Source organism: Telopea speciosissima, chromosome 8 (assembly GCF_018873765.1).
Source record: "Telopea speciosissima isolate NSW1024214 ecotype Mountain lineage chromosome 8, Tspe_v1, whole genome shotgun sequence".
Taxonomy (NCBI): domain Eukaryota; kingdom Viridiplantae; phylum Streptophyta; class Magnoliopsida; order Proteales; family Proteaceae; genus Telopea; species Telopea speciosissima.
The window spans coordinates 47,536,614-47,549,352 of NC_057923.1; the positions used below are offsets into that span (position 1 = coordinate 47,536,614).

The 12,739-nt window shown below is 39.3% G+C and overlaps 1 protein-coding gene across 2 annotated transcripts in view; it reads left to right on the forward strand.

Moving 5' to 3' along the window:
- The window catches only part of LOC122638287 (zinc finger CCCH domain-containing protein 1-like), a 63,066-nt gene extending 50,327 nt beyond the window's left edge, over positions 1 to 12,739 (forward strand). The window contains exon 5 of one of the 2 annotated variants that reach the window (XM_043831175.1): positions 12,654 to 12,739. The gene's annotated coding sequence lies outside the window, so the exon portion shown is untranslated. Of the gene's footprint in view, positions 1 to 2,843; positions 3,003 to 12,653 lie in introns of those variants that run through there. The other variant, XM_043831174.1, reaches the window with a different exon arrangement.

Here is a 12,739-nt window from a genome sequence, read left to right on the forward strand (position 1 = left end):
GTGATTGCCTTTAATTGATGAGATGTTGAAACATATTTTATAGGAATTTTCTTCTGTAGTTCCTAGAACCAAAACACATTCTAATGGCCTCACATGAAAATCTCAGAAATCATTAAGTCCAGATAATAGTGGAAAAAACGGAATGATTTCATTTCACGACTGAAATGTTATTCATGTAATGTATCTCTTCCTAGCGGTTATCAATTCATCTCACAATATCCACATATATACTTTGATTTGCCAAATGTGAGGAAGAAACCAACCAAGATCAGTAGAATGATAAAGCCAGAAAACTCTCAAATACATGATTTCTGCATTACTTGGAATCATCATGTTCATGAAACTCGGTTCAAAATAAGGTAGCTTCCGTTCTCTCACATAGAATGTGGAAACAGATTATCAGACAAAGGGACAACAATACAATGAGGATTGCTACCTTAATGAATATTTGTACAAAGATTTGCTGAAGGACCAAAGGCCCAAAGCCATGCTTGCAAGGGAATACCATTTAAAACAGATCTAGATCAACAATATGTTTTATCTACGCAAAATTAGAGTCCACCCACAAGAGGATTTCACATATTCAAACCGATATAGTAGATGAAACAATTGATATTGAAAACAATTTATGGGAGCTCCATCCATATATTATCAGGTGAGTTAATTACAACACAGATTCTAATACAGAATATTATCTTGAACCACTCATTATCAATGGTACGTTTGGTAACATTTTTTTTTTATATAGATACGTTATGTAAAGATCATTACTAAAACATCCATGAAAGCACATGTGCACCCTCCTCCCCCAATAGATAAAATATATGAAGGGAACCTTCTCTAGATGGGAGCATTCCATTTCCAGCATGTAGACAGTTGAGTTGCTAAATCCTACTGCTGGACAGAACACCCTTTGACCATCTCAACCACATTGCCTGTGACCTTGTTACCAAGTAGATTCAACTCCTGCTGTATTTTCAGCTATCAAATCAGTGGAAGATTGATGTGGATATTGTGACTGTTGGAGGCACCACATCTCTTAACCATCTATCAAATTCCGAAGTCAAACTCAATTATTTTGCCTACAATGTTATGGATAAGTCAAACTCAATTATTTTGCCTACAATGTTATGGATATTTTCCCAGGTGTTTAAATCTTAACCAAAAGTGATCTGTTAATTATGCTTTTGGCACAGGTGCAAGATGATGTAGACAATTTTCCCACAAAACACCAACTGAGCTGTTATAGTAGGTGAAAGCATCACAAGGGATGCCAGTCTAGAGGCCTATTTGGATGTGCTCAGCTAGAGACACTGTTCATTCTCTGAATGCCTTCTGCCTTTTAGCATCCTTGCGATCTTGTCCTAATCTCTGGTGAGTCTCCGTATTGCGATCCATGTTCCACCGTGAGCTCCTTTCTGTCTTTTTGTGCTGAAGAAATTGTTGATCGAAATCCATTCCAATTGATCGCAGCGCCGTCTGAATCTTTCCATCAAAAGCTCTATTTTCTTTTCCTTAGTTCTATTCTTATTTACTATATGAGAAGGAATTGGGTTAGGTTGTTTTTGTCCTAGCAAACAAGTTTGTAACCTTTACCTCCTCCCAATTCTCAATTCTCATTGTTATATCCATGCAAAATGCCGAGGAAAGGTCTCCTTTAGTCCACATTTACAGCACAATTATCATTTACTGTCTATTTACCATTTTCTAACCTCAAGTCCTTGCTGTTCACCTGTCTTTGGAAGATATGAGTGAGAATTATCATTTAGCTGCCTCATCTTTGCCCTAATAAAAAGGAAAGAATTAATGTACATTAGGTTCTAGATACTTTTGAACAGTTGAAAACACCTATAAAAAATATTCAGGTTATTCTGTGGTTTCTTTTAATTCTTGGAAATCAGCTGAGCAGGTCAGATGTACATGTACCTACCTTTTTTTCCCCCTTTTTCAGAGGACTTGGTCATTTAATTTTGTGCCAATTTAAGTCTGGTTTTTGAAGGTAGCAAAAGTGAAATCAGACCCACCATGTTGGTCCAGTGGTGTAATGTAGGGGGAGAATATTTAAAGCCATTGAACAATCTCAAACTATATTATGCACAAAAAGACTAGGAGTTGGTCGTATCAATTGTCCAGAAATGATCTTTGGTTGTTTTTCCATTGTGGTTGGCTTGATTATTGTCCCAAATTCCAAAGGACCAAATGGAGCTGATTACAGCTAGAAGTATGCACTTTCATTTGAATGGCGATTATTCACAAACTGTATTTTGAGGCTTCTTAATCGCCTTAGTAAAATATAACTTGGGATGGACCTTAGCTTAGATTTGAGTTGGTACCTTGAAAAATTTGGGATGCTAAACAGTGTTTTGTAATAAGCAGATATACCTTCTCTCAAACAACTAAAAGCAAAAAAATATGCAAACCCTAGTATAACTAAATAAATAAACAAGACAAGCAATGTAATCATGTCATATAGTACAGTTAATAAATGGAGAGCAACGGATACGGTTTCAAGAGGTATGATGCAGAGATGGAGATCTTGAGTTAATTTTACATGGTGGGATACCCTGATAATTGCTATTGTTACTTCATAAAATTATGTTATTACTGAGCAACTCTGTTGGAGCTTCCGAGACCATCTTATATGGAACAGGACTCTCCAAATCATTGTAGGACAAATCCATATCCATTCAATAGAAATTGAACCCCTTAGCTTGTTGAGCCTGAGATTTTAAGTTGTGCCAACTGTTTCATATCTTCAAGTCCCATAGGGATTGAGCCAGTCATTAGCATGTTATTGTTTAATTTCAATTGGTTTCAGATTTTTCATTTGGATACTCCTGCAGGTATTGGACCAGTGAGCATGTTGTTACTTGGGTCCAGCTGGTTCGGGTTTTCATGTTCCCTACGCCTCTCAAGTATTAAACCAGTGAGCATGTTGTAACTCAGTTCCAACAGAACTTTCCATGTTCTCCATTTCTGAAGGTATTGGACTGGTGAACATTTTGTAGATTTACACATTCAGAGTTTTCATATTCCTTATTCCTGCAGGTAATGAACTAGAGAGCCTATTTAGTGCTAGGCACAACCGATTGAGATTTTCAGGTTTCCAATTTCTTTAGAGTATTGAGTCATTGATACTATTGTCAAAGGGAGAGATTGTACCTATAGCAGGAGGGATTTCCCCCTTGAGCAGATTGTAATCAAAGCTCAAAGGAAGAGATGTTGGTCCAGCTGGATAATAGAGGCTCATGAAGTTTCACTTATATTATCATTAGAAATGTCAAGGTCAGCTAATCAAGCAAAATTAGCTAGTGAAGAAGCAGTTTGCCATAAAGATCATTATGCGATAGGTCGAGAGGAGCGAGGTTGGAGATTGTAGATGCTACCACTATCGATGAAAGGCTAGTACTAGTTGTGAAAGATACCAAGATGACCCTCTGATCAAACAAGTATTTCTATACAAAGGCAATGGAGGATGCTATGGAAAATTTGGTACTGTTCTGGTTTTAATTGTATGCTCTCTTACTAATAGCAATGGCACTCCTGAGCTTCTTTGACTTTCTTCTTATCTAAACCAATGCATCAGAATTAAATTTCTGATTCCAATTATTCACCCAAACAAAAAATTCTGATTCCAAAGTTGCAGTTAATTTCAAATTTCAAGTGTCTTTAATTTCTTGCACCCTTGGCCAGGAAAATTGGAAGCTATGAAAATTCAAGTTCTTGCCGTGTAACTTTAAAAGATACTACCAATTGTAACTTAGAAAATTCAAGCATGCGATGCGATGGTCAACATAAGACTGATCTTTGGTCAGCCATCCTCCCAACAGTTAATAATCTTTGATTCGTCCAACATATTTCTATGTATAGTCAAGGTATTGAACATGTAAACGGATGGGTACCTAATTACAATTTGGAGTTTAAATACTTTTCTTATAATAAGGATGGGGGAAAGTTACCTGCATGGGATGTAGGGCGACGACCTTTATCCCCTGAGGTTCGCTAACTGGTACGGTTGTGCGGTTCCTCTCATAGGGGGGGGGGCTGAAATGACAATTTCACCTCATAATCGAACACACTGCTTGGGTGGGATCTACCCCTTTTATTAGAGGCACTAGGGAACCGTACCAGGCAGGGGAACCGCAGGTGATAAAAATTCTATAGGGCCATGCCCATAGTTAGTTCACGTATTAATTGTCGTACCCGATCGCATAATTCAAGTTCTCGACTCTTATTGTATTCTATGAGATAGCTTAATTTCGTACGCAATTAATCGGTTCACACGACAACTGTTCTCTGTATAAGAACGCAGGGGCCACACACACATGGCAGCCATTGAGAGCGGAAATTTCACCATTTATGGAGGTGGGGCGGTCATTTCCACCTCCAAATGGGTCTGGGCGTGGGAATTAAGCTGTCTCATTGAATACGGTAATAATACGGGAACGGATAGTTAGGTAGCTCTTTCTTCAATAAATCAAAATTTTGAGATTGTTATTAGAAGGTAACAATGAACCAAATCCTATGGCCATGAGTCTTTTGTTGATTCTCATTCTCGAGGTCTATTTTGTTAGGGAACTTGGGTAGAACTCTCCTTAAAAGCAAGCCATTAAGGAGAGGGTGCCCAAGTACTTAGAAACCCTCCATGATACTCATTCATATTTGATGTAAGACTATTTTTTTCCTTTTTCACGTGAAACTAGGGATGTAAAAGGATCGAATTCGGTCGGATAGTGGCATTATCATATTCGTATCCGATTATATTCGAACGGATTCGGATAATTTCTGGATAGTGATTTTTTGAATACAAGATCTCCTAAATGGATATGAATACGGATCAAATACGATTTTTCGATTATCCATTGACATATTTACCGTTTTTATGATGAGGGTTAGGGTTGAGACTTGATAGTTCAGTAACTACCATTTCTTCTACTCTTCTTAGTCTTTTATTCTCTTATGTTTTTTATTTTTGATTTTTTAATAGATATGTAATTTCCTGTATCACATTGCATAAAGCAATATATATAATCCTCATAGAAAAAGAATCACATTATCTTAACTTATAAATTTATAAAAATAAGATAACAAAATCCAATAAGATAACTTAAAAGGATAGACAAACATAGAGTTATATTTCAGATATTTTATTACCGTCGAACTGCTAAACAAATCGGATAATAATCGATCAGATAGGGGGATTATCATATTCGTATCCGATTAGTTTCGGACGGATTCGGATTCTCCTAAACGGATACGAACGCGGATCGAATACGGATTTATGAATATCCATTTACATCTCTACGTGAAACCCCACCATATTTTTCACCCATGCTTCATTTGATTGATAGGAAAAGAAAAGGAAGGAAAGTGAAATCAAAACAATACTAAAGTAAAAATTCTTGGTGTAATTAATTCCAAAACATACAAAATTTGGTTACTGGATTTCACTTTCCTTCACCATTCAGTGAAGGATCACCCTGCTCCCATCAATAGCCATAAAAATCTGCCCCTTATTTCTTGGATTCAATTCGGGTTGGGATTCGGTAACACAAACCCGAATTAGGTATGACCCAATTCGGATATGGGTTATTGAGATGGACATGTGGGCTTATGGGTGTTGGATCTCAATACGGGTTGGACCGGTTTTGAATTGGATTGGACCCTAATGAACCAAAATTAGTTTTAAACTATGACATGTCAATTTTAGATTTAAAATCCAATTCTACCCTCCCTACGGTGCACAATCCCCTATGAACCAAAATTAGTTTTAAACTATGACATGTCAATTTTAGATTTAAATTCTAATTACCTCCACAAATCGTTCCCAGGTGATCGGCGTCCCTGCCAATACTCTTTTCGTGGTCCCCCACCAATGATACGCTTCGCCTTGAAGCATAAATGCTACACACATGTCCTTCTGGTCATATGTGCTTCCCAAAGCTTCAAAAATCTTCTCCATTTCCATCACCCACGACTCGGTGACGAAAGGATCTGTAGAAGTTCCATTGAATGATGACAGATGCAGCTTCCTAAAGTCTGCCAAGACCTTTGCTTATCCCCCATTATAGCCACCATGGAAGTTGTTTCCCATATAGCGATACCCTTGTTGTCCAATAGGGTATCCCAGTTCCCCATTTGGCCCGACTAGAATTGGTGGTACTTGGTCAGTCCCCGAGATTGGTTGTGAAGTAGATGCACCAGCCACGATGGGTGCGGGTGCAGCAGTTGCCTCCATGTGCCCATGTGGTATATACTCCGCCTGGTGCATAGGATTCAAAACTTCATCTCGTTCCTGCTCCTGCTCGGTCCCTCTTAGGCCACTTCGTGTATTGGGCGCCATCACCTAACATTGGCAGTCAATAACATGAAATTATTCAAGGAATTCCAATGCATCAATTGCCATATCGTTCAATTTATAATGCATCCACAATATCATGCTTTTCAAGTTGTAGGACAAACTCGAGTGCATGACGAGTTAAAACAACTAATCCAACGAAAAGTCTATCTACTTGCACTCATCAATATTGTTCCTGTCCTATGCCATCAGGTACTATGTTCTTCCATTATCCTAGGTCAAACCTCTCTGATACCATCTGTAACAGCCTAATCCCGGGATAATGAAAAGTGCAGCCCTCACGGACGCTGACTGTAAGGTCAAGAAATATCCCCCCACATGGGAACTACCATATCGCCAAGATCTCATTTCAAAGGCATAAGTCTTTCATAAAAACATAAATAAAATCAGAGTTTACTAAACAAGTCGCAACAAAAATAGAGTAAAAATGTCACATCATAGGGTCTCCCCCTAATGGCACAACAGTATGATAAACATCCCGATCCCAAATTATACAAATATCTCTTGAGTTTGACAAGCACATCCCCACTTGTGACAAAATAAAACTAGAAGAAAGACAGCAACATCCATTGTTTAATCACCGAGGTCTCCACTTTCCAGTGCGCTAAAGGCTGTATAAAAGAAGGTGAGGCTTGACGAAGTTTTCCACTATAAATCTTCAAGCTTCCATGACTTTGCTCATGAGAGGTACTTACTGAACAAATGATGAATCTTTTTTAGGCTCCTTCATCGTTTGGGATTGATTAGACACTACAAGGTTCATACACATTAGAAATCCCATGAACCATCATCCAACTTTTTTCATCCCAAAACAAGAGGCATGAACCTATAGTTCAACAATATGTATACATATAGCTGATAATTTTTGTGTACATGTAGCCTACATCCAAATAATGTATATTGAAGGAGGTGGAATAGAAGAAAGAACCAGCCAACCCAAGTCTTTGGGCCCAGCTGTTAGTCCATTCTCGTGAGCCAGATTTAGGCCCAACACTACATGTTAAACAGTCCATGCATAGGGGGTTTTTATGGTCTCTATGGTTTTTTAGATTCTCTTTATGTTAGTAGTTCCTAATTTAGCGAGAATGTTTATATTTTGAGTTGTATCTAGTAATCTAGAAGTTAGATTTTGTACTAGGACTAGTTTCTATTTTATTTAGTTACTATTTTGTAGAGAGATATCCCTCTCCACGCAAGGGGGGGTATTGGTTATTATCAATAAAAGCGTGGCTGAGTACACCCCCCCCACGATTTTGAAGTTAATAAAAGATTGGCTTTTGTTTGCCTTTGCTATGAGAGATAGTATGGACGGTGAGATTCCGTACAACAGTGCTGTGATGCCATTAATGTTAGTGAAAGACTGAGGTAGGCCATAGGTGAGAGGCCTTGGTCATATCCTTTCTTCTTCTTTCACATTTCCTGCAATTCCAGCAAGGATTGAAGTTGTTCAAGACCTTTAATCAGAGATTAGTTGTTGCCTAATTGTGCTATTGAAGATGAGTATTGATTACAAAGGGGGAGATCGATTGGACTCCTCATGTTGGTAATACCCTGCAGCTCCTGTTTCTGGCACTGCTGGACTGCGACAATAAGGTAATACTATTTCTTCATCTGGCCACTAAAATGAGGAGATATTTTGAAGTTTACAAGTATCTACCCTAGCCTTCCAGTGATTAAGGTTAGACTTGATCTACCTTGTAGATAGGAATTACTGTTGGTTTCTAAATTCTGTTCCGAGTTTTTATTTTGGCAGACTAATTGATCTGAAACATCTAGTTCACAGGAATGAACTGATTTTTACATATGATGGTCTATTCATGGAGTATTGATTTTGTCCATGTTCTTGTGTTATTTTGCCTTGGGGATTTGAAGATACATTACAGAGCATCCCAGTGCATGAAGCTCACACGCTACTGCAGTGTCTTGGAGGGGCAAATGTATGCATCCTTACCCCTTCGTAGGAGAGGCTGTTTCCAAGTTTTGAACCCGCGACCAACTGGTTGCAATAGTGCAACAGTTGAATCAGATCGGACCCTCAACCATCGATTTGAATTGATGGGTATGTTCGACCATCAATTCAACCCACAAGTAACACATTCATCCATCTAGTGTACTCAGGACCAATACTCAGAATCTCCATGTGGCTCCCATGGAAACCTGGGCCAAACATTGAGGCCACGAAAAGAAGAAAAAAGAACAACCCCCCTCTAATCGCTAGATTACGAACTAAGTCCTTCGGTGAGTCTCTCACCGACAGTTAGACTATGCACTATGGAATTCCTACTAACGACGATCAACGACTAAATTGAGTGCAATCTTCTAATCAACAATGCGTGTGCATGTGGTAGATATGGACATAATGTACCTGACACAATGAATTTTATCTTAAATTCATGCTAGCAATGTGAGGAAAACAATGCATGCCAGGCATTAGGAAGTTATATAAGGTACCTATCATTGCGCTCGTAAGTGATTCTGCCTCCTCTATAATCATGGTGAAACACCGCCTTGGGACCTACTGTCTTGCGGTGGCTGCTCGAGTTATATGACATGTAGATACGACACGTACTTGGGCCTATGATATGGGCAAACCTTGACTTTATGCCCCAACTGACTATGACTATAGGCATAACAATGAATGTTCGGCTTAGATGACTGAGGTGCAATTATTAACCGTGCCGATTGGCTAGGTTATACATCTCACATGACACGAATGGATGGTACTCCAAGTGACAACTAGTGCATGTCTCCATGTAACAGGACCCCCAAGCAAATGGCTCGCCAGTCGTCCCAGGATCTGCCACTCGATAAATTGAAGGACAGTCGGGGGACGGGCAAAATCTATAGGTACCACCACTAGCTGCCACATATGCCCCTAAAGAAGCCCTGAATAGATCCTCTAACTTCTCAATTGACAACAAATCCTTCAAGTCCGCAAACAAAATGAGTGTTTCACACCCCTCGTGGGTGCAACACAGAGGAAACCCATCATGGCTTTTAATTGTAGACTCACATTGCTCTACCAAGCATGGCCGGCAAAACAAGTGTGCACAACCCTAAAGCTGGTAACAGTCCTCCACCTCACACAAGCAAATGGGGCAGGTATCTTCACCTTTTGGCTGCTCAGTCGGTGAACTACCACTTAGAGACTTCAAAAATTCATAAACAATCTGCTCTACTGTTTGCTTCGACTCCTTGTTAGCCCGTACCAATATGACATGACAACGAATATTAAGCATAAACTCAGCCCTAGGTACTTTCTCCTTGAGCCCCTGTAGGTCTGGCCCAAACTTCTTAACCACCGCTTTCATCAGGTTGGGTGGCAGCTCTGCACCATGTAGGTGAATTTCTAGTTGCTTATCTTCATGGAGACTCAAAAGGGATTGAACCAGTCTCTTCTCAGCAACAACAACTTTCTCCAACAAATCAAAGACTTTAATGTTCATGTTCTGCCTATCATAAAGGATATATGTACCTGTCTCTTGTTGAATTGACTTAATGAGTGGCATGCCATCTTTTGTAAAGAGAAGTTGCAGTATGTTTGGAGTTAGGCTAGCATTGTTTATGGTTGTCCCTTTCATTAGCTTCTCCAGTGGCTTTCTCAACTCTTCTTCTTGCGAATCTCATACAACTGAGCATCATTCCCGATCTGGCCATAAGTCTCATTGGCAGCACTCCAGATTTGATGGGCTGTTTCAAGAAGCAAATAGTTGTTGGAGAGGTCCGGTTGCATGAAGTGGAGCAAATTGCACATGACCATAGCATCATGAGACATCTACTTGTCTGGTAGAGAACTAGGGTCCACTGGCATGGTGTTAGTCCCAAGAATATGGCCAATAAGCTCTCGACCAGCAATGATCAAATATGTTGATCGAGACCACATGGGTTAGATTCATCTCATGCTTGGCTCATAAGACCATGCATGCATGATTTGGAGTACCCAAGGGGTTGAATTATACCATTAATCAAGGAATTCAAGAAGAAAATTGAGTTCTTAGAGTCCTTACCTAAGTTGGGCTTGAGAGAGTTAGCTAGGCAGCAACAATCTAGCAAGGTTTCCTCCTATCTTTCCTTCTCTTCTCTTTCACTTCTCCAAGAGTAGAATCGGTTCTAAGAGTTAAATGAGAGAATGAATTTAAGAATTGAGAGAGGTCTTATTTATATGTTTAGGCCATTGAGGCTTGTTTGGCTGGCCATATGAGAATCAAACTCATTTTTATGAGTTTAGTCCTCTAAGGCTTGTTTATTTGTCCTTCTTAGAATTAAAATGGATTAAATGGCCGATAGGCTCATGTGGGGTCCACGGACATGACTCGGGTGATCATATCGGAATGTAGGTGGTATCTTGATCAAAATGATATAATGACAACCGAAATATAGCGGGTACGCAGGTCCCATAGAAATAAAATATTATTAAATGAGGCAACGGTCCTGCAACCTTACTAGATTTGGGTTACAAAGCACGGCTGGAGGAAAATGAAACTTACTATTGGTTGTACATCAGGGAGTGTATGGAGCAACTACTTGGAGGGGGTACTCGTCTCTTCACTGGAGTTCAAGCCCTCACCCTTGGAGTACCTTCTTTACATTCGATCACTTGATCAATACACCACAAGGCACCGACAACTGTGACTTTCGGTTTAGGGCCTACGACCAAAGTTCGAATGAGCTCGGATTTTTGGGCATGGGTGTAACATACCTCCCACCTTACAAAATTTTTGTCCTCGAAATTTGACGTGTTCGGGGATCCGTATAGGTGAGGATACTTCGACCGCTTTTCATTTTCTCGTTTTCCAGACACTCCATGATTGGGGTGATTACTCCACAGTACCCTTTACAATGAGATAATACGGTTGTGAGTCGAGACATGTGTCGAGTCTGGGAGTTACTTCCTCAACGTCGACACATGGGATATGTCATAGACTTCTGCCAATGATGGGATAGTGCAAATCTGTACGCCACTGGTCAATGATTCTCGGACTCACCGCTTTTGTTTGGTGATACCCAATGAAATACCTGATTGCCCACGACGAACTTCATTCCTTTCGCCTCCCATCGACATAACACTTTTGTTTTGATTGGGCTGCCTAGATTCGGTTTTCAATAATATCCACTTCTCAATTAAAAGGTCTAAATCACATCCGAAGGAAATCAAACCTCACACATATACTTCAAGAAGTCGGACGATTCTAATTACCTCCACGTATTTCGCCCAATAGTTTATACATCTAGAGTTTTTGGGTTGAAATGTATAGTCCTATACTACCTTGCTTACATGGCTTTCAATAATATCCACTTCTCAATTAAAAGGTCTAAATCACCGTAGGTAGTAATTGTTATTGGTGAAGCCTGATTTTGGTCCAGAAATGCAGTTGGGATCTTCGGAGGGCTGTTTTGGCCTCGAAACAAGCTCAGATGGTCTAAAAAGGGCGTACATCACTGCCAAAGGCTGTGTGTTGTGTTGGGCTTGTCGAGATCTTTGAATCGATATGTTTTGAGACATATGTTATGTTTTGGTCCGACCCTGTCCGGTTTGGCATTTTTGGGTGTAGGGGCATTTTTGTACTTTCTCGGGTTAGGGTTTCTCTATATAATGTTCTTATCTCTGGGAGGGCTGTAAGAGAGGTTTTGTAACATTTCTAAAAGATAGTGAAATCTGTTCTATTGCTCGGTCGTGGACGTAGCTTCCCATCTTGGGGGTGAACCATGTAAATCTCTGGTTTTGTGTGTTGTGTGTCTTCTCTATTTTTCGTTTTCTTCTGCAAATCGCCATTCCGGGCATTATTTTCTTAATAGTAATAGTCGAACATACCCTCCCTATGGTGCACAATCCCCTATAGACACCAATTGAAGGCCTTGGTCAATAGAGATCCTATTGACCATGGCTAAAGGAAAACTCAGTCCAAATTATTTTGATTTGAAAAAGAAAATAAATTTTAAATTGAAAAATATATTTACCAATTATGATAAGAGTTTTAGGTAGATTAGACAATCATGATTACAAAACTTTTCTTTTTCTTTTTTAAAATGATTTCACTTCCTTTTATTTGCAACAAAGTGGATCCCAATGTTGGGTAAGAAGGAAAACAAGAAATTTTTCTCTGACTAGAGGTCATAAATTATTATTGCTATGGCTTTGAATTTGATTACTTCTTGTAGTGTCAAAAGGAATTTGGTATTTAACTAATTGTTTTGAGATTCTAACATTGAGGGTTTTGAGATTCTAACATTGATTGGAGCTCATTTTCATATGGGTACTTAATTTTAAACGCTAATAAAATGTTATGTTCGAGAGAAGGAAAGGCTTCAAAACAGTGAAAGAGACCGAAGCATGTTCCATATTGAAGGGAAATATAAAAAACTAAAGTAGTGGGGTTAGAC